We start from the raw sequence: 23,915 nt of genomic DNA on the forward strand, positions 1-23,915 counted from the left end.
TCGTTAAGACAAGGAACTGCTGTACTAAAATCATTTCGAAAAACAACAAACTATTAAATGTATGTAATTCCTTATACTTTTCGCAATAACCTTGCATACATTTTCTCCTTTCTCCTTCCTTCCTAAAATAATTTCGAGAAACAACAGACTATTAAATGTATGTAATTCCTAATACTTTTCACAATAATGTTGCATACATTTCCTCCTTTGGTGTTATTTATAATCTTGCAAAAATATATATGTATAGGGTGGATACTATCTGTTCACAGTTTGCAGATGGAAAAAATGACATACAAAGTATCAGAGTCACTTGCCTAAGGTTACCAAATGAAGATGGAACTAGGTCTAGAATTGAGATATGTATGCTTAATAGAATATTGGGCTCAGACACATGTGAATATTACCCCAACCCTAATGTTAGGGACCACTTTCCACTTCCTTCCCTCAACCAGTCCAATGGTTTGTGACGTTTATGAAGTTATTACTTACATAACTATAATAAAACTTAGGCCAAACAAATTCTTTTGAGGATATAAATTTTTAATATGTTCAGCCATTAGCTGCAGGGAATTCTAACACATACACATTTTAGACATCAAATTATTTATCTACAGTGAAAGTGGCAATGTCAAAATATCATAGGCATAGCTTAAGCAAGCAAATGATCAAATACTTTCCATCAGCCTCTCTGTATTCTGAAGAGAGAAAAGTACAGCTCCAAACACTCGTGTATGTTTCTGTCTTCTCCTTATCCAACTTATTTTCCAGGAAACAAGGATGCAAGTAAGCCCAACTCAGATCTATCATAGAAGTTTATAATGACAACAGTGACCTAGCACTTCAGTAACATTTTCCTTTTTCAAAAATACCTTATCCCTATTATTGACAGGACCCATTCTACCATTTCAACTTTCAAGTTCCAACTATTGTTCCTATGCACAGTGCTCTACATTATCAAATGTCTCGCTGTCTCTAAGTGTGATGTCATCATGCAAAATGAGTATGCATTCTACAGAAAAGTCTTATTTACATATCTTATGACCTATCAGATGAGGCACATGTAAAATGACATAAAAGAAAAAGAAAAGGAAAACAAAGAACTTCTTTATTCCTTTCCTTTTTTCCCCCCAGGATGTGCTCCTTTTCTTACAAAACTCTTCCTCAAATTGTTTTTGTATCATAACCTAATGGTAGAGTATCAGATAAGAGGCATCAGGGAACGTGTCCTGGCATTTCCTGTGAATTCCCTTTTCTCCAGCTGGGCTTTAAATGCCATCACAATTTGGTCTTCATCCAGAGCACTGAGCCCTGCCGGCATTATGATTACATTTTTTGCATAGTCGACATTGCTACATTAAACTCCAGATGCTTTCTCACAAGCCACTAAATTAACATCACATTCATTTTGGGCTCATTAACATTACACTAAGACCACAATAGGATTATCACCCAGAAAGGTGATCCTTTGCTTATCTTCTACTCTCTTTATCTCTTCCCTTTTCACTTTTATAAAATTAGGTCTGGGAAAAGGAGGGTAGAACCCTAAAGAAGACCCATGCCTAAGACGTCATCAAAAAAACTGTGTCCCCATCTATCCATCTACCTGCATATTCCTGTCCATACATTCTGCCTTCTTTCTTTCACAACACGTGAGCCATTCAACAAAGGCCAACCCTTCCTTCTATGTGTTAGACTTCATCTCCTCTCACCTGCTTCGCCCCCCCACTAGAGGACATTTTTTTTTCCCATGGGGGACAGGTCTATTTTTTTCACTGCTGAGTCCTCAGTGCTGAGAATAGTATCTGGCACATAATAGGCAACCAAATAAATATTTCTTGAATAAATTTAAAAAAAGACAAAAAACAAAAAAAACTGTGTCCCTATCAAGAGAAAACAATCACCATCCTATGTCTGTCAGTAGGTTAACATGTTTTATGAAGTGCAAGTGACAGCCTTTAATGTAAGTACTAATGAAATTACTGTTGGAGGGCTTTTTATTTTTATTTATTTATTTATTTATTTTAACATCTTTATTGGAGTATAATTGCTTTACAGTGGTGTGTTAGTTTCTGCTTTACAACAAAGTGAATCAGCTATACATATACATATAGACCCATATCTCCTCCTTCTTGTGTCTCCCTCCCATCCTCCCTATCCCACCCCTCTAGGTGGTCACAAAGCATGGTGCTGATCTCCCTGTGCTATGCGGTTGCTTCCCACTAGCTATCTAGTTTACATTTGATAGTGTATATATGTCCATGTCACTCTCTCACTTCGTCCCAGCTTACCCTTTTACCCTTTCCCCTCCCCATGTCTTCAAGTCCATCCTTTTTTTTTTTTTTTTTAAGATTCCATATATATGTGTTAGCATATGGTATTTGTTTTTTCTCTTTCTGACTTACTTCATTCTGTATGACAGACTCTAGGTCCATCCACCTCACTACAAACAACTCAGTTTCATTTCTTTTATGGCTGAGTAATATTCCATTGTATATATGTGTCACATCTTCTTTATCCTTTCATCTGTCAATGAACACTTAGGTTGCTTCCATGTCCTGGCTACTGTAAATAGAGCTGTAATGAACACTGTACATGACTCTTTTTGAATTATGGTTTTCTCAGGGTATATGTCCAGTAGTAGGACTGCTGGGTCGTATGGTAGTTCTATTTTTAGTTTTTTAAGGAACCTCCATACTGTTCTCCATAGTGGCTGTATCAATTTACATTCCCACCAACAGTGCAAGAGGGTTCTTAGAGGGCTTTTTAGAAAACGAATATACTTTATAACATGAAATATATTAAGACGTCAGGGTTTTAACCAATGTTTATAAAAATATATCACAGCCATTTATTAAGTTTGTAAAGCACATTATGGACTAACAAGATAAAAGATATTTTGCAAATAAAGTTGTTATTATTTAGAACGTGCATCTGCTGCCCTAGTATACCGAGTGTAGAGACGTGGCACATTTGACCTCTTTTAAACAGAATATATTTTCCAAATGCTTTATTTTGGAAGATAAATAAATTGGTCTCCACCATAGTTAGCACTCATTTAAGTAAATTTCTTTGTACTTCTGCACAAGTACTTTTGTGCAAAGTCCTGTACACCTTGAAATATTTAGTAACTATCTGAGAAATTGGTTCACAAATCCAGCACTGCAATTGCCTGTCCCACAGCAATTGCCCATGTACTTGACTGTAGACCCTCATTAGACCCTCAGCTTCATGAATCAGGAGGAATGCATTGTTTTCCATTGTGTACCCAATGCCTGGCTCAGGGCAGGACACATAGTAGGTAATCAATAACTGTTTGTTGAGTAGATAAATTAAGTAATGAATGAACGAAGCATAACCTGAGTCCATTGACCTATCCTGTAATCACAAATTTGAATGGGTAGAGATAGTGTGTCTATTTCAAAGAATGGCTTTTCTAGTTGTGTTGGCCTGAAAAAAATCAGACTTTTTAAAATAACAATTATTAACTGGAGAGGTGCAGTTTCAGATGTTTTAAGCTTATTAGCAAACGGCATCTCTTCTGAGATAAGAGCCCTGAATTCAGGCTGTGACCCTGGATTTTCTCTTTTCGGGGAGAAGAAATTACTGAGTGAATGAACCTTCATGTTGTACAACTCAGGGGTGAACATCCATGTGGTTAATTGGTCTTCATATGTCAATAGCTTTCCACTAAAAATTCTCAATATTCCTTTATGTAAAACTGTCACTGAAGGAGGAAAATACTGGGTGAAAGTCGTATCGTTTTGTCTTTTAAAACACCTGTTCAATTTCACACAACACCAGGCTATTGTCCTTTGCCCTGTCTTCTTGGCTTCTTCAAACTTCTGGGAACCACAGTCCATGGTACCCCAATGCTGAGAGGGGTGACACATGGTTTAGGCACAGAAGCTGTTTTATTTTACTGAGCACATTCAATTCAGGAAGGGGTTGGAAATTGGCTTTCAAAGAGCCAGAGACACAAGCTGCCATATGTGAGGTGCTAAAACTAAACTCAGACTTAATGTAGCTGCTGTGTTTTCCACTGTTCAGAATGAAGTTCATCTGAAAACACATTCACATTGTAGAAAATCTGAAAATTAGAGAAAATCATAAAGAGAGGGGATAATGCCACGACATAATCCCACCTGAGATGTAGCCACTGTTTATATAATAGATACACATATATTAATATACCTTTGCAAGTAAATATATTTTATAGATAATCCCAAGGCCATGTATATCGTTCTGTATCCTACTTTTTTCACCTGGATTATGACAAAGGCTGGGATGAGGATAAAACAAATTTATCCAGTGATAGAAATGTTGCCATTGACAATTTAGAGTGAGATATTAATAAAATGCCACAGACTGAAGTAGTTTAGAAATTATTTACTAAACCTCGCTTCTCTTTCCCACTCCATAGATCAGGAAAACAAACTGTTTGCTAACATCACATGGGCCTCTCCTTGCTTGCATGGTGCTCCTTTATGCACAATACGACAGGAGTGCAGGGCAGGACAGCACAGGTTCTGGACTCACTGCCTCTGTTCAAATCCTGACTCTGAAACTTCCTAGCTTTGCAATTTTGAGTGACATATTCACATTCCGTACATTACCATTTCCTCTTCAGTAAAACAGATAAAATGATATTGACTATCTCAGATGATTGTTATGGAAATTAAATGAGTAAATACACAAAAAGCACTCAGAACGGAGCCCGGGAGTTAATATGTTGTCAGTAAATGTTAGCTATTATTATTATCAATGCACATGCTATTTTATGTCTAGGAGAAAATGCATTTACAAGTCCATGGTCATGGTGAATTCCATTTAGACACTCTCTCAAAGACTGAACGCAAGATCCACAGGGTGAGTTTTCAACCAATCAGTTGAGCAGGAAAAAAAAAGTGTAATCAAATATATTAATGGACTAAGCCTTATGGGGTTATGAAAGAAATATACAATATAGATTACAAATTTCGCTGTATAAACAAAACATAAAAATGAAGCAATCTTGATAAATGTTTACAGTATCTAACCATGCCTAAAATTGTGCATTATTAATTTTCATTCTTAGAAACCATCCATTCTAATGCCCCCATTTTACAGAAGCAGAAACTGAAACCTGGAGAAGTTACAGATTTGATTAAGGAACCAGAGCTCATTAATACAAAGGGACCAGAACCAGGGACTCTGATTCCCAGCCTGACACTTTTTCCAGTGCATGACAGCTACATGTTTTAGAACAAGGTTCAGAGAAAAGAGAGAAAGGTATTGAATGATTGAGGAATGGTTCCATGGAAAAGGTGGCATTTCAATCAGGCTTTAAGGAAAAGATTTGGAAATGAAGCCAGAAGGAAGAAGAACTATCTAAGTACAGAGAAACAAAAGAAAGGACTCCACAGAGGAACAGGCAGAGTGTGTTCAGACGGTGGGTCCAGAAGGCAGTGAGGAGCCTAGTCAGCCTTAAAACGCTTCACCTTACATGGAGAGGTCTTTTTGCTCATACACCAAGCTTTTCCACTGAGATCCTTGGCATATGGCCTAGAGCTTTTGTCCTGAAGTAAAAGGAAAGGCAGTGGTGTCCACTCTGCTCAGAGCTAATAGTGGACAGTTCAGGGCTGAGTAACACTCTTCTTTCCCCATCTACAGATACAGGGACCCAGAAGTTCTGGGAAACAATGGATAGAGGAAGCATGTTTGAGTATCAGCTCTGTCACTTACTACCAGTAGAGTGTAAGTAAATCTCTCAATCCCTCATTTGTTCATCTATCTGATAGTCATAAGAATACTATCTTGTTGCTGGATTATCATGCAAGCAAATAAGAAAATACATGTAATCATGCTTTGGAAAGTGTAAAGGCTAAAATTTTGGTTCATCAAATTTCCCCAGCTTTCCCTTCACCATCAGTGGCCGGTCAACCCAGCTAACTCTTAGCAATTCACTTTGTTCTCCCAGGATTGCCAGTGCAGCTGGCGCCTAACCATGGAACAGCTGCACCAAGCAATCGAGAACATTTCTTAGAAACCACAGCACAGTTCATGAGCTGCACATGCATTGCAGTGACTGATTAAAAAATACAAGATGAAATATTGCAGCTATCAATAACTTCTGCACATGGCTGACTTCTGATGAAAAGGTAAAATTTCTGAGGGAGAGAGAAGAAATGAAGGAAAGGATTTTTATCAATTTCAGAGGAACACTTGATATAATCCTGAAAATTTTTCTTGGTGAAATATTTTCTTTTACTACCCTCCATCATACAGTGTTTGTTTAATTTTCCCTTTTCAACAGGTATATATTTCATTTTTTAATTTAAAAAACATCATTACCCCTCATTGCTTTCCTCACATCATTTCATTTCCTATTTGCTCACTTTTCCTTGGAATTTTTTGCTGCTAATGATGAGGAATTTCTTCTGATATTTTATTCTCCAAAACTTTTGTATGAAAAGGAGAATATAACCACAAGCGATTTGATTTTGCTAGACTTCATTTCCATATCTGCCCCCAAAGCAATACGTAACTTCTGTTTCTACCTAACATTTAGAAGTTCAATATTACCTCCGTCAATATGGCCCTCTGAAATATTTTAGTGAAAATATTATGAAAAATGATCTGTTGTGTAATTAGTGGGTGTCTTACCACATGGGTATGGAGAGCTTTATGAGGCTGTGAGAAGCTGAAAGCTCTCTAGCTGGTTGATGGATTTGGCCACATAAGGATCACTCAGTGCAAGGTCCCAAACATCTTTCTTCTCATCCTCTTGTCTTTTCCTTTCTGTCATCTATTCCATCTTCCCATGTTACTTGTCTTCCTAGTCCTTCCACACAATCAGGGCTTGGTGAGTTCCTGTGCTACCTGGGCCTTGGGTAAGGGAAAAAAAAAAAAAAACCAGCAAAGAGACAAGAGCATTTTTTTCTTTATCTCTCTCCCACCAGATTCAAGTGTAGGGCCACCTCCACTATGAATCTAAGGAATGACCTTCATCACAGTCCTCAAAATAACAACTTTTGAATAGGTTTTGTAAGTCTCGCTGAGTTCTGGGCACCCAGATATGTAGGGGTACCCAGGAAATAGCAAACTCTGAAGTTAAGTGGACAGTCCTGTAGACTGCCAAGTTTACCCCAAATTTCTGACAGCAGCTACAAGTTTGGGAGTTTCCCCAAACCACCCTGTCTAGGAAAACACTCACCATTTCCTCTACTCTCACACATTCAATGCTTCTGATACCAGATATGTAGATTTTTTTTTCCCCCACACTAACCAAGTCTCTGATACCAGCTGGGTGTCCTACAGTTCAGTTCAATCCTAACCCCATAGGTTAAGGGTTTAGTCTTATAAGACTGCTCCCCATTTTAGATGTCAATCACAAGTAGTAACTCCCCAGGTTACCCACAACTTCCATCTGACTTGGCTGCAAATCAGAGGTTCCCGTTGCCCCCTTCTTGAGTTCAGTAATTTGCTACAGCAGCTCTCAGAACCCAGGAAAACAGTTCCCTTACTCTTGCCAATTTATTACGAAGAATATTTTGAAGGATACAAGTGAAATGTCAGATAAACAGATACATTGAGAAAGGGCTAGAAAGGTCTGGGAAGGTCCTGAGTACAGGAGCTTCTGTCTCTGTGGAGTTTGGGTAAGCTACCCTCCTGGCACAGAGAAGTATTCGTCAACCCAGAAACTCTCTGAAGTCTGTAGTTCAGGGATTTTTATGGGGGCATCATCATGTAGCCATGATTGATTATTAACTTATGTTCCAGCCCCATTCCCTTCTCTAGAGGATGGAAAGTAGGGCTGGAAGTCCCAAGCTTCTAAGCATAGTTTGGCCTTTCTAGTGAAAAGCCCTCATCCAGGAGCCCACCAAGAGTTGGCTCATTAGAACAAAAGATGGTCCTGTCACCCAGGAAATTCCAAGGGATTTAGGAACTCTGTGTCATAAACTGGGATCAAACACCAAGTATTAGCAAGAACTAGGGGCAGATAAACATATATAAATATAATTATTTTACATACTCTTAATTTCAGTAACTCACTAGAAAGACTCAGGGAATTCACTAAAAACTATTGTACTCATGCATCCATGTTTATTATAGGCAAAGGATCAGTCAAAGGAAGAGACTCATAGGATGGGGCCTAGGAAGGTTCTAAGCCCAATTTTCCATCATCCTGAGGATGCATTACCCATGAAGCCCCCTCAAGTTTGGTGTGCAGAGTTTTTATTGAGGCTTCCTTACACAGTCATGATTGATTGATTGCCCACGTGGTTGAACTCAGTCTCTAGTTTAACTAATACCTCAAGACCAAAAGCCTCTACCCTCTAATGATACTGTTGGTCTTTCTGGCATAGCCAGTCCCACCTTAAGACTATTAGGGGTGTCCAGCCCCACCCTGAGTTATTTTGTGAGATAAACTATCAGGTGTGTGTTTGGGGGACACCATAAATAACAAACACTCTTGTTAGGAGCCAAGGACAAAGACCAGACCTCTATTTAGATATGGCCAAATTCCTCACAACTCCAGGGGTAAGAAACAAAGCAGAAAAGCCACGGCAGCCACCCAAGTGCACCTGTTTCACTGAGTAACTCTCAGCCCCTTGCCTCACTCCTTGCAATCCTTAAAGGGTCAAGTGTATTCCAAACAGAGTATTGATACAGAACTGTTGCTTTTACCTCGTATGTATTTTAAAACAATATTAAAATCCTTATGAAGTCCCATAACTGATGTGTTCTGGCACATCAGATACTATTTTAGCTAATATTTAATGGTGCTTTTCATATCATAAGCCTTCTCCTTAACATTCTGAATGGAATTCACGTTTATTTAAAATATTTCTACATTTGAGATAGTGTTTGCACCTACAAAGTGAATCACTGGAGGCTCTGTTTGTTGACTGGGAGTTGGCTGGTCTAGATACAACACATGTGTTTTCCAAACAAAACATTTTAGTGAATATCATTTCCTTTCTATATCATTTCATGTGACTTGAACATAGAAGAAATTGCTACAAGCTCTGTAACTGTAACTTTTTATTTGGTTCTGTCTTACCAGTGTTTTCAGCGTCATAAGAGGGGTCTAAAAGAGATTTAAAACATTTCTATCCATTAAGGGCAACAGGAGGGAATTCCTTTGTGAATAGACATGCAAGTCCAAATGTTTTGTCTGTAACACAGTACTTGTCTCGAAAATGGTTAAAATGAGGTTGCAATATGCATCCAGGCACAACCATCTGCATCTTCAGGATATGTCAATTGCTTGCATATTCACAGGTGGTGATTGACTGATTCGTACCTGTCGGGGCAATTTGGTGTGTTCAGCCGCGTGCTTGCTGATGTGGGTGTATTTCACAGAAGCAGGTTGGGCAATAAATTTTGAAACTTTGTCCTTATCTTTGGATAGAGTAATAAAAGTTTGTAAGCTTAAGAAAGCAATATTTCCTGGAACTGCAATATATGGGAATGATGAAACTGAACTAAAATGTACAGTAATCTCTAAGGCCTACCCAAGCTAGAGAGGTGCAAAGTGAGAGCTATAAAGCCAAATTTAACACCCGCCACACTAAAAGTCATTTTTGGCCTCTGACCAGTTTCACACAGAATTGGGAAATATGACTAATATCAAGGCCAGATTCCCTGGAGGGGCTTAAGAAGGAGCATGTCAGGAAGAAAAGTGCTGGTCTATTGTTAGTGGAACCAGTGAGAGGTCAGTGCTGATATAAGAATGGCTCACAGTCTCCCCAGCAGCAGCTTGTCTTCCCTTTTCTTAAATTCCATCTGCTGTGCAAAACAACATTTGCAGCCATCCTTGGGGATTTGGGACCTCTGTAGGTTAAAAGGTCTCCATGGCAGAGACCAAGGATCTTCCTTTCCATGGGGTATAGTTTAGGGTATGAGAGTCAACTCTTTCCCATGATGAGATGTTTGCAATGTGCAATTTACTGGCACTAAGGATGTCCCCATGCAACAGGCTTAGAGAGGAAAAAAAAAAAAAAATTAATCACACACGCATAACTCTCCAAAGGATCTGATCAACACACCCAGCCAACCTAAAGCACTTATGCCCACAGTTCCCCAAACCTCCTTAACCAAAGGCTAGAAATGGTATTCTATTTCTTTTCTGACTTAGTTGGATGATTATGTTGGATTCTGGTACTTGGGTTCCTCTTTTAAGATTTTTTTCTTTTTATTATCCAAATACTATAAGGCTCTATATAGTGAACTTGTCCTGTGTCCAGACTGACCATCTCTTTCTGTCCCTGAACCAATGATTAGCCCCATCTTTGATGATAGTGGACACAGCTTCGCATGACTATCAGCTCTGGTTAATGTCCCTGATTGCAGGATCTCTGCCACGACAGGAGCATGTCAGCAGTGGGTGATTTCCACTGAACAGTGACTCCTAGATGGTGGCTTTGCAAGCAGAGCGAGGAGGAAAGATGAGCAATTATGCCATGGATGTGATCCATGTTGACAGCCAATCTGGATAATTCAAATAGAAACAACTTCTTTTGCCTCACTGGCAGGTTTGGGACTTGATTTAGTGAGATCACTGTTTAACTTTCTTTGCCTGTGGAAAGGCAGTACATGTGTTTGCTGGTTAAGTGAGGGTTTGGGGGTTATAATCACAGCATCTGTTAATTTAACATTCAAGTTTCACTCTGGTTTGGAAGCCCTTGTGCCTAAAATTTTAAAGCAGCAATACATACCTATCTTCCAGATGTCTCGGAACTCAGACTGCATATGCTTCTTGGTTTTCTAATCTGCCCAGAGAAATAAAACCATCACCTGAACCAAAGAGTAGTTTGCTTAACTGGATTCTTTTTTTCATTTCAGAGATACACAAAGTCTATTCTAATGTTGCAGTTGTCTGAGTGACATTGTGAGCTGAGCCAGACCACTTACCTAGAGTTGAAGACTTACATTTTGATGATGTTTTTCAAGTGCTGTTTTTACCTGGAGGAAAAAAGAAATAATTTCAAGAGCTGCAGAGTTCCTTGCACATCTGCAGGAAGTCTTTCCTTCTGCCCTGGGCAGTGCAGAGTAATGTCTAGATCGTAGGTTTTCAAGTCAATTTGACCTGGTTCAAATACCAGTTCTAAAACTCTTTAGGTATATTCTCTTGAGCAAGATACCTAATCTTTTCAAACATCAGTTGCTTTATTTATAAAATGGGGGGGGTGACCATCATTCTGATAACTTCAAGACTGCTATGAGGATTAAAGATGATTTATTCAATAAACATTTACTGAGTGCCTACCATGTGTCAGGTACTGTTTTAGGCACTGGGAAAACAGCAGTGACTAACAGAGATGAAATCACTACCTTTGTGGAGCTGTTAAAGTACTGAGTGAGACAGACAAAAACAAGATTAATAAGGAAAATAAATAGCAGGTGAGATGGTGGTAAGAACTCTGGGAGAAACATAAAACACAGAAGAAGGACAGGAAATGACAGTGGGAAAGTGAGGTGGAATTTGTGATGAGGTGTCAGAGAAGGTTTCAGTAACACGAAGTGATAAATAAAGAGGTGAACGCGCAAGACATGGGGATATTTGGGAGAAGAGTATTATGCGTTGAATTGCATGCCTCCCCCTAAAGATAGACTGTGACCTTATTTGGAAATAAGATCTTTGTAGAGGTAATCAAGTTAAAAGGAGGTCTTAGGATGGGTCCTAATCTAATATGATGGGGTCCTTACATAGAGAGGAAATTTGGGTACAGAGACAGGTGTTCACAGAGAGAAGATGATGTGAAGAACCACAGGGAGAAAATGGTCCTGTGACTGCAATGATGCATCTACAAGTCAAAGAGAGCCAAGGAGTGCTAGCAAACACCAGAAGCCAGAAGAGACCAGAGAGGATGCTCCCCTAGAGCCCTCAGAGCGTGGCCCCACTGACGCCTTGATTTCAGACTTCCTGCCTCTGCAACTGTGAGGTAATACATTTCTGTTGTTTGAAGCCATCCAGTCATGGGCACTTTGTTACAGCAGCCCTGGGAAACTAATACAAAGAACATCTGGGCTGAGAGAACAGCAGGTGTAAAGGCCCTGGGGCTAGGAGTGTGCCAGAACATTGGAGGAACAGCAAAGAAGGCAGTGTGCCAGGAGAGGTACAAGTCAAGGGAACAAGGAGTAAAAGATGAAGAGAGAGAGGCCGGGGGTGCAGACCAGGCCACCCTCAGGTCTGTGCCTTTACTCTTCAATATAGAAAAAGCCATCAGAGGGCTTTGAATTGAGGGGGGCTGTTATCTGACTCACATTATCAAATTATGTATGTGAAGTGCCGCCTGACTGGAAATGATTATTTTCACTCCTCTAGCCCACTTCACTTCTGATAAATTCTAGTTGAGGGGTGGGAAGGCAGTGTTTTAATATTCATTATTTATGCAGCTGTTCCTGCTCTGTGTGCTGTTGAGAACTTACACTCACACTGATTGCCATCCTTCGAAGTTTACAGTGACAGAAAGCTTCTCTCTCTGCACGACCCAAATGCCATTTATTCAGGTCTCACACACTAGAGGATGATTTATTTAGATGTCTCTCTTCATTTAGTTTTGATTCTGCTTTGCCTATGCATTTCATTGGCTTGGCTGGAGAAAGATAAGCTCTCACAGAGCTAGTTGACCAGTTCTGGAGAGGTAAACAAAAGTTTCACCAGGCAAGATAAAAGGACAGTCTTGGAAGTAGCTTCAGTTGCTGGAGATACCCGGGTTATTAGTGAGTGAGTGATAGGAACAGAAGAGCTGAAGGAAAGGAAGAGATGCCAATCTTAGGACATGAAATAGCATGGCAGTGTTAATTACAGTGGATTGGGCAGAACAATGAGTGCTGGGACATTACTTCATTCATTCTACCTGTGTTTATTGAGCATGACCTGCATGGCAATCCTTGGGTTAAACACCAGATACTAAAAAGTTAACAAGATCTGGCCCCATCTATAAGCAATTCCCAGTGTGTGTGAACAAAAAAGAAACAACACAGAAGAAGGAGATTCAATCATTCTGCTCTGGGATTGGAGAAAACATGAGGCAGGAGGAACATGGGACCCGGAGAACATATGGTGAGGCCCAGGTATTAAGCAGCTCAGTATGGCAGCTGGCAAGAGGGCTGTCAGGAAGATGAAAGTTGAAAGTTGAAATGGGGCAGGTGACAGGTGAACAAAGCATGCCGGAGGGAATTCTAGAAGTGCTGGAAGATCCAGAAAAACAGGCAGGACATCTGGAAAGTGTTTTCACTGTAGCAGAGCCCAGACATAGTGTTGGGATTCAGGGGAAAGACTCCATTCCATGGGGATGGTAGGGACGAGTGATAGGCAAGAACAATAAGGCATGGTCCTGAGGGTAATATATATCCTGCTTATTATCAGACAAGGATTTTGGATTTTTACACAGGGGGATAGGATGGATAGTTAGTTAAAAAAATACTTGAGCATAATATGGGTTCAGGGTTTGGAAACAAAGCAGCTCCCCAATTATTATAATGTGGGGAAAAGGTTAGCCAAATTCAGAGTATGGGATGCTGAGGTCAAGCTCCGCAAACCCCTCACATCGCCCCAAGGCTGGGGTGTGGCTGAGCTTGTCCCCAGTGCCCCCCTTGGTGAGCTGTGGGGAGAGAAAGCCTATGAAGAGAACTCAAGGGGCAGTGAATCAGCATGAGCTTTCTTGCATGACCTGGGAATTACTGAAATGCAGGCTAAACCACATGATCTACAGAACGGAGAAAAGAAAACTGCCCATCTCCATGGACCAGGCCTATCACCAGGCACCCTGGCTCTTGCCACACCACAGGCCACCTACATTGGCCAAAAATTAGTTGCTTCATGCAAAGCAGCTCATCTTCCTAGTGAAAAAAAGGAGAGGATGAACTTATAGGGTCTGAGATGGGGGGGGGACGTTAGACCCCATGTATTCCTGCTTCTTCCTTTTACAGAGGAGGGATCTGAGAGCCCGAGGTGTTACTTGGTTTACAAAAAATTGAAAAAGAAAAGAAAAAAGACAGCTGCAGTTCTCTGCTGGTCTGTATCTTGATTTAGATTTTCTCTTTTTCTCAAATGGCTGGAGAGGAGAAAGAGAGCCTTTTAGACATAACCACTATAATTTAAACAAGTTCTTCTTGGTTTTCTTTCTGATATTAGGAGCAATTCTGGAAAGTAGAGTCACATGTATGCTCACTGTTAGGAATAAACATCTCAAGAGAATGAACTAGAAATATCTTTCTCTCTTAGATGCCACTGGAAATACCTGTGTATCTGCATTTTACTTCATTTCTTCTGTGTGGCCACAGTTATCTTTATCTTAAACAGGGGCCTGGAAAAGACTTTCTCTTCCTGTCCTCTCACCCAGAATGTTTAAGAATGTTTAAGCCTGTGATGAGTGCTCTGAGGTCAGAGTAACTGTGTTGAGTCCTGGCTCTACCTCTTAGTAGTAATGTAACCTTGGACAGGTGACTTTACCTCCTTGTGTCTCAGTTCTCTCATATGTGAAATGGGGGTGTTACAGTAACTATGTTATAGTGTTAGGATGAAACAAGTTAATACTTGTAAATTTCTAGAACAATGGTTGGCACATAGTAAACACAAAATAATTCTTTGCTATTAATGTTAATGTTATTACTTTTATATGTGGCCTTACCTGGGTGACCTTGGGCAAGTCACCAAAGCCATCTGGGAATCATTTTTAAAAATGAATGGAGTGGGAAAATGAATCTCTAAAACCTTTCTGATGCTAAGTTTCTAAGGTTTTGTCCTACGATGTTGCCATAAAAGTAAAATCAATAGTTACATTTTCACATTGACTGCAACATTTCTGGAAAACTGTGCTTTGGGGGTTTAAAGATGAATGTCACTGATAATTGGAAAACTTTCTCATTTTCATGAATGATCTTCTCCATTTGCTCCTTATTGCTCATAAATTGAAAAAGTTGTCTTGAACTTCAGTTTTACCAAATGCAAGCATTAGTGAAGGAATGCAGATTTGAAGGATGAAGACCATTAGTGCTCCTTTGCCTTTCCTGGCTTCATTGTGTGGGTGTTTACATTTTGCTGGCAAGGAGACTCCAGCTCCCTCCGACCCTGACCTTTACATAATATTTATTGGATTAGAAAAAGAAACAATTCACAGAGTAATAAAGATTTCTGTGTGCGCATTTATTATACAGAGAACTGTGCTTCATTTTGGAAAATCTGTCCCAAACCGACTCAGGCAAACCAGCCATTACAAGGTCACTGCAGACTTAGCAGAATGTCCTACAGATATCTTTTGTTTTAGCTGGGATGGCAGTAATGGGATGAAGAGAAAGAAAGAGAAGAGAGACATTTGTGTGGAGGGAGGGACCCTTCACCGACTCTGTGCAGATAAAATAAAAGCATCCAAGGTGATCTTGGGATGGCTGATTGGCTATAGAGGAGCCATTAGCATTTAAGGGAGACTCACTTTCATTCCCAGGGGCTGGGTTCCCTCCCCTGCCCTTCCTCCCCCTTCTCCCATCTCCACTATTGCCTTTCTTTCTCCTTCTTGAAAAATCTCACAGATTCAAACTTTCTTCTCTGTTCCCAATGACACCACCCCAGGCCAGGATCTCTGTACCTCACATCTCAATTCCTACAACCATCTCTGAGCAAGTCTTTTTGCCACTCCTTGGCTCTAACAAATCTGTCCCACATGAAGCTTCCAAAAATATTTATCTTACATTCTACTTTCCTTTGGTTACTTAAATGATAAAGCTCAGAGATATGTTCTTACTTATCACTTCAAATCAATACTTCTTACACCAACACCCTCAGCTCTCTATCAGTTAGTCTCTAAATATCTATCCAGTTTATTTCTGGGAGATCTGATATCTGATATCTAAGTCCTGGTCCACTTTTAGAAGTTAGTAGTAATGATAATTGAAATCTAGAGGGTTTACAAATTTCTCCTTTTCTGTAATTATTCTTCACATCCCTCTCTGGAAAGATTCCAAAGAGAGGCTGTGAAACCTGAGCAGCTGGGCTGAGGCTGCGTGAAGCAGAGCGGTAGTTCTCAAAGTGTGGACCCTGGGCCAGCAGCACCGGCATTGCCTACTGACTCATCAGAAACGCAAATCTTTAGGTCCCATCCAAAAACTACTGACTGCAAAACTCTGGAGGTGGGGCCTTGTACTATTCTCCTAGGTTTTCTGTAACAAATTACCACAAACTTAGGAGCTTAAAACAAAAGAAATTTATTGTCTCATAATTCTGGAGGCCAGAAGTCTGAAATCACGGTGTTGGCAGGGTCATGCTGCTCCTGAAGGCTCTAGGGGAGAATCCTTGCTTGTCTCTTCCAGCTTCTGGTGGGTCCAAATGTTCTTGGCTTGCGGGGGTATAAATCCAATATCTGCTGCTATCTTCGCATGGTCTTCTCCCTTGTGTCTCTTTGTCTCAAATCTTCCTCTGCCTTTTTCTTATAAAGACACCTGTCATTGGACTAAGAGCCCACCCTAAATCCAGGATGATCTCATTGCAATATTCTTAACTTAATTACATCAGCAAAGACCTATTTTCCAAATAAGGTCACATTCATAAGTTCTGGGACATATCATTGGACATATCATTTTAAAGGCTATGGTTTAACTCACGACAAGCATAGTAACCTGCTTTAAGATGGGAGAGTGTAGTGGGTCTCAACCCTGGCTGGACACTAAAATCACCTATAGAGCTTATAAAATCACTGCAAATTAAATTAGAATTTTTGAGAATGGAACTCAAAGTTCCCCAGATGATCACAATATCAGCCAAATTTGAAAATCCATGGTACAAAGAAAAGAATATTAACTGAGGAGTTAGACAAACCTGGGTTCCAATGTTGCCTCTTTATCATATCAGAAACGCTTACTCTTCTATAAATGGAGATAATCATAGCTACTTCATATTATTACATTATTATTGTGAAGCTTAAATAAAATTCTATATGTAAAGCACTTGTATTTTTAGCCATATGCTAAACATCTTTAGAGCTTCATTCATACATTAGCTTGTTTATTTTATTTATTTATTTTTTTAAATGAACTTTATTTATTTATTTTGGCTGCACCACGCAGCACGCTGGATCTTAGTTCCCCGAACAGGGATCGAACCCACCTCCCCTGCAGTGGAAATGCAGAGTCTTAACCACTGGACCACCAGGGAAGTCCTTCATTAGCCTGCTTATTGAAGCATCTGAAATGACATTCTGTTGAGAATGTTCATTCTACATACAGTCCTCCCTCAGCTCACCTCTAAAGGCAGGTAGAAGGATCTCCTTTGTAGCATTCTCCTTGTATCCAGCTCAGCTTTCAGAAAGGAATGTATTCCTGCCTGCCCCACTTCAAGATCTCTTATATCATTGGGTTTAAATTTAATTGGACACACAGAATATCTGGGTTCTAGGCATTTTCCAGGAAGTACGATCTTGAGCTCATATCTGCTCACTATATATCAAACATTCTGTTGAGCAGAATACTTTTCCAGGAAGATTGCATAAAAGACTGAAAACATGCTAAATTCCAGATTTTTTATGCTTCTCTTTTTTTTAGAAAAAAAGAAAAGGAAATTACTATCAAACATCTAAATGTCAAGGACCAGAGATATTGTGATGATTTGAGTCATCCTATAGCTTGGAGTCTTGTCAGGAGAAAAAACAATCAAATCATACCACAAACAAATGTAAAATTGCAACTGTGGCAAATGCTGTGAAGGAGGCTTGTTTAGTAAGACATTGCAAACCTATAACAAGATTGGACAGAGTCAGAAAGGTCAGGGAAGGCTCTCCTGAGGAGAGACCCTTAAGCTGAGATGTCAACTATGACTAGGAATTAACCCTGTGAAGGAGGGAGGGAAAACATTCCAGACAGAAGGAATAGCAGGCAAAAAGGCTGTGAGGCAAGAGTGAATTTTCCCCTCCCCACCCTTTTCTTTGCTTCCTGTTTTTTCTTCCGCTTCCTTATCTCCTCATGGTAGTAAGATGGCTACCAAAGCTCCGGACATTGAGTCCACATTGGAGTCAGAAAAAAGGAAAAGGGGGAAACACTAGCTTTGTCTGTCCCTTTTATCAGAAATTAAAGACTTTCCCAGAAGCTCCACAGCAGACTTCTCTTATATTTCATTGAGCAAATGCTCACACTTAGGTCAATCCCTGACAAAGAGGAATGGGACCAACATGACTAGTCTAAATCAAGAGAGCTCTTTCTTTTACTCCAAGGTCAAATATGAGTTTTCTGAGCAGAGAAGCTGTTGCTGCAAGAATTCTGTTGGGTAGGCAATTAAAAGTGTCTGCCACAGAGACTGCAGCAATAGTCCAAGCAGAAGATGGAAAATAGCAGGCTTTGGGTGACATTTAGGAAGTTACAACAACAGGGTTCATTGATTAATTTACCAGGAGGTTAAGAAAGTGGTATCTTCTTATAGAACAAGTAGCCATATGAGCAGGGGGTTATGTAGGTAAGGAACACGGCTCTTCTGAGAGCAGGATTTCTCAGCCTAGACACTAGTGACATTTGGGGCTGGATAATTATTTTTGTGGGTGGTTGTATTCAATTCTCCAGAGAAACAGAACCTATATATGAGGAATTAGCTCATGTGAAGGAGGCTGAGAAGTCCCGTTGAGGCAGGAGACAGATGGGCCCCAAATTAGACATTTACAGCTAGACTCCTGTTTATGCTCTGAGACAAAGATAATAACAGGAACAAGATAAGCATCTGGGCTTTGTCTCCTGTGAACACTTCAAGATAACAGGAATGGCAGGAACAGAGAGGGACTAAGCCCTGCTTAGGTAAAAGATAAGGAGGTCATACATTTTTCATTCTTAAGGTCAACGAGAGCCCTGCCCCCCAAGTTACGTTTGCACAGAAAGGATCCTCAGGGGAGAGGGTTCTATACCATAATATGTTCTGCTAAGCTCCCAGAGACTCTCATGCTGGAATCCATCTTGGCTAAAATATGCGTGCACACAGGAGAGGGCCCTGAGCCAGACCAAATATGGACTGGGAGCCTAACAAAGCAAGATGATTGGCCAGAGGAAAACCAGAAAACTGCCCCCATATAAGTGATTTAAACCACCCTAAATGCATGCATCACTCTCTCTCTCTCTCTCTCTCTCTCTCTCTCTGAGATTGCCCATGCTTTCTCTGTGTGTATCTTTTCTCCTAATAAACACTTTACTTGCCTCAGTACTTTTTGTCTCTTTGCTGAATTCTTTCTTCAAAGCAGACAAGAGCCAGGGCCCTGCTCCTAACCACTAGTCTCTGGTGGTCTGGTGGCTAGGATTCAGCACTTTCACTGCCATGGACTGGGTTCAACTCCCAGTTGGGGAACTGAGATCCCACTTCAAGCTGCTGTACACCGGGGCCACCCCACAGTCACCCAAGATCACCATAATCTGCTGTCTGCCAGCTGGAGATCCAAGAGAGCCAAAGTGTAGTTCTAGCCTGAGTCTGAAGGCCTGAGAACCAGGAGAGCAAAAGGTATAAATCCCAGTCCAAGGACAGGAGAAGGTAAGATGAGATGTCCCAGCTCAACCAGTGAGGCAGGAGAGGAAGGGACAGATTCTCCCTTCTCCCACCTTTTGTTCTACCCAGGCCCTCAAGGGATTGGATGATGGTGACCACACTGGAGACAGGCATCTGCTTCATTGAGTTCACCAATTCAAATGCTAATCTCATTCAGAAACACCCTCCCAAGCACACCCAGAAGGAATGGTTAATCTGGGCAGTTATGGCCAGTCAAGTTGACATAAAATTAACCATCACAGTGGCTGCCCTGTGCACTGAAGGATGTTCAACAACAACCCTGGCCTCTACCCACTAGATGCCAGTGCCACCTGCCCAGTAGTGACAATATCTCCAAACTTTGCCAGATGTCTCCTGGGAAGAAAATTCACCCTCTATTGAGAACCATTGCCCTAGAGAATTCTTTCTACTGAATATGGCTTTGAATGCTGTGATCACAGGGACAGGTCTAGAGGGAGAAGGGTGGTTTCCTAGGACACAAAATTTCAGAAGACACTTTCACAATCCTGAGAGTGAGTGCCTCCTTAAATCTGTGCCCTAAGAGCCTCGCACGCCTCTCCCTTGTTCTGACCATGTGGCATGTGGTGTTAGCATATATTTTAACAAGGATCAACCCAATTCTACTTATAATTGGCTCTTCTTCAAGGATGCTGTTGAGGATATTGCTTTGTATCCAATGCAGAGTGGTCTATTTATGAGAAACGCCAGGAGAATTGTTGCTTATTTTTTGTACAAAGAATAGACATGTTTTTTCCTAAGCCACTGGTTTGCTTTTATCTGATGCATATTATGAATTATACAATCATTTGGTTCCCTTTCTGCATTGGTTGTTATTAATTTTTCCCCTTTTTTGTATTGACTGCTATCAAACTTGGAAACCAAACTGGTAGCTTCTGTGGCAAGAATGTATAATAATATTTCTAGCATTATTCCTGACTATATTTGAATCTTTTGCCTCCGTTTTTCCTCTCTGTTTTGTCTCAGTTTTGTTTTGGGTAATCATACATTTTATGTATTCTTATAAAATACCTTAAAGATGTTTGGAACTATATCATAAAGTACCCAGCACAGGCCCTGGTCCCCAGAATCCATTTGGTACATAGCCATTTCCTTCCTTCAGTACTGAGATTGGAGAGCAACATGCTGTCAGGGATAGACCTTTGTAAATGGCCAAATGCTCTGGAAGGATAAGAGCAATATTTGGGGTGAGGGTGGTTTCTGAGGGCAAAGAAACAGAGGCAACTTATGGCAAAATGTTTTAAAAATACATTTACTTCTCCAGGAAAATAAACAACTTCCAGTGGTAGACTTCTGACCTGTGTCTTTCTTGATCCAAACTCTTGGGGGTTAGAGAACTTTCATAAACCCACCGCCTACATCCAGCCCCGAAAGCACTTATTAGCCTGTGTTCAAGTGTCTGAGGTGTCATCCTCCTTCACAATGGGTACATGTTATGACTGTGAGTTGTGTTCCATTTACCAAGACAAGATGCAAGCAGAATGACAAAGAGGGATGAGTTAAGAAGCCTTTGGAAAACTGAAAGCTATGGTTACATTAAGTGATAGAACAATGAGCCCTGATCAGCAAAGACAGAGCAGAGGTTGGGGGAGGGGGAGGGGGTATTCTAAATAGCCTCTGCCTCTTGCAGTGAGATTACTGCATTTTCATCATAATTATTAAATCTTGGCAAGAGGCTCAGCAGCCTGTTACCCACCTCCCTGATGTCAGGCTGCTCTCCCCACTCTGCAATTTCGAAATCTGGTTGCCAATGGCACCCTGAAGAGCAGTTCTAACAAGGCTGCAGCAAACTTCCCCCCACTTGAAATCTTCAATTATAAATGTATAGACTAATGGCAATCTACACCCTACCATTTTCTCCCTCTGTCTTTTTTCTTATCGCCGTATCATTAGCTTCAACAAAATTAAGTTAGGGACATTTAGTGCTCAGAGAAACCAGGGGAATAATAGCAGATGGATTAGGGTAAAGGGGATAAGGCAGAGAAAGGACAATTGACTTCCTTTTAGAAAAGTTTGAGCCACACAAAGAGAAAGACAGATATGCACAAAGATAACATTGAACTTCGCAGAGAAAATTTCAGCCCATGGTGAGTTGAGCTACTAGAAATCCCTAAGATATTAAATAATCACCAATCCTTGGGGGGAATGTGTGAGGCAAATTGAAGAGATAACATGTTTTGTACAGTGTAAAGCACTGGAAAAAAATAGAAGAGATATGATAAAGTTCTATTATTTTCCCCTAGCCTATTTAAATTCTTAGTTAAATAAATAACAAAGGTTCTGGATTAAAATCAACAAATCCCTGCATGTTAGGGACACTAGGGAATGGCATTTGAAGGACTCTGCAGAAATATGGCATCTGAGCTTTGTTAGAACCCAATAAAAATCAGATCTCAACAGGCACCCTTCGAAGGGCTTATTTAACCTTACCCATATATTGTTAGCACTAATTAGCCTCAAAAGTCAAGTCTGGCTCTACTGCACTGGCAAAAGTGTCTTGAACATAGTAGGTATTTAATATGTGTTCACTGAATTGAATTAAGGTTAGTGTACATATGTTTCTAAAGCAAAATAGGTAAATACGAGAGAATGTCATTTGGAGACATTTCTCTAAAATAAATATATTCTAAGATTTCACAGATCTATATTCCAGATGAGGAATGAAAATCAGAGTTTTATAGGATGGATGTAGCTTTTCAGAATTTAAAAAGAAACTCTGTTTTGTTTCTCTTATGTAATTTTTCACAACATTCCCATGGGAAAGGTTTTGTTTTCCAAATAAGGTAGATAATACTAGTGCCCTTCTGGTCCATGAAAGAGCTCCCTGCTGTTGGGCCAGGCTAGGAAATGAGTTCTGACCTATTGGCTGCTAGAGAAAGTGACATGGGTTCATTCTGGAGGAGGTGATGGGATGACCATGGGTCATTTTCTAGCCTCTTTTCCCAAATTCATTGATCAATGAGGCTACATATTCTACATTATGAAGCTACAGGATGAATTCTTTATCAGCCTGGACTTTAAAGTCATCACATAGAGGAAAATTGCCCTAAAAAGTCATCTAGACTCACATGGATATTTGTGGATACGAATGAACCTTTGTTGTGTTAAACTACTTAGATCTCGGCTAGTTACAGAGCATTATAAGATCTATCCTTATTAATATGCCAAGCTTTATAAATGACAAAACTGAAGCTCAGAGAATTATTTTAAATTGCTTCAGATCACATTGCCGGTATGGGACAAACTGGTATATGAACCCAGATCTTGCTGAAAATATACCAATACAAAGAAAAACCCAGCTCTTCTGCAGAGCAGGAGGGAAAACCATACTTGCGTTTTGTTTTTGTTTTTTGTTTTTTCTGGTTATAGAGATTGGCAGCAGTATCTACTTTGGGCAGCAGGGTCAAACAAAGAACAGAAATGATGCTCTTATTCTGAAACACAGACTAGCAGAGAAGCAGGGGAAATAGGTACTTATATGCTTTTTGCACTGTCTGAAGAGCTCCTCCCACAGTGTACTATTAAATAACTTTTGTTTCTATGAAAGAAAGGCCCACACCTCAGTGGGCTGACACACAAAAATATTTATTTCTAACTTATATAAAGTCTAATCAGTGGAGTTTGGGAGCTTAGCTTCACACAGTTATTCAGGAACTCAGGTTGATGGATTCTACCATATGCAACACGTGGTTTCCAAGGTTGCCCTGGGCATTGGCACAAAGCCAGCAGACAGAGGAAAATCAAGTGTAGGGAATTGAGCTGGTCTTTATGGACCAAGCTTGGCAGTGGCTTTTATCGCTTTGCTCTCATTCTACTGGCTAGGAGGTAGTCATGTGGTTCTACTTGCCAGTAAGGGAGCCTGGGAAATAATCTAGCTGGGGGCCTAGGAAGAAAAGGAAAAAATTTGTAAACATATAGCAGACTATACTGCAGTCAATCCTTCCAGTCACCAAATAACCATTCCACTCTTTTTCCCAAGAATAAAACACATTCACTCACCCCAACTCCACCATCCATCCATCCAAGGGAGGCAACCCAAAGCCCTGTATGATCCCTCATCCAACTCAAAGTCCAAGATCTTCAGGTGATATTCAGTCCCCTCCATCAGGTGCTGCCACTTTATTTCCAGAAATTTGAACTAAGAAGATAAGTAAACTGCCTTCACAAATAATGGTGACGCAAGGACAGAAAACTGCAAAAGTTCTCCCATTTAGGAAAGAAAAGAATGGAAAACATATAGCAATCACTGGTTCCCTGCAGTTATGGACTCCTGGGGGGCAGGCCTTATGGAGGCTCCTAGCCTGAAGTTGTGCAAATTTCCTTGATTAGTTTCTAACTGTTCTCTTTCTGAGGAGTTACCTTGCCCATATTCTCTGCGGCCCCTGGTGATACCCTCTGAGGG

This window comes from Balaenoptera musculus, chromosome 1 (genome assembly GCF_009873245.2).
Source record: "Balaenoptera musculus isolate JJ_BM4_2016_0621 chromosome 1, mBalMus1.pri.v3, whole genome shotgun sequence".
NCBI classification, from domain to species: Eukaryota; Metazoa; Chordata; class Mammalia; order Artiodactyla; family Balaenopteridae; genus Balaenoptera; species Balaenoptera musculus.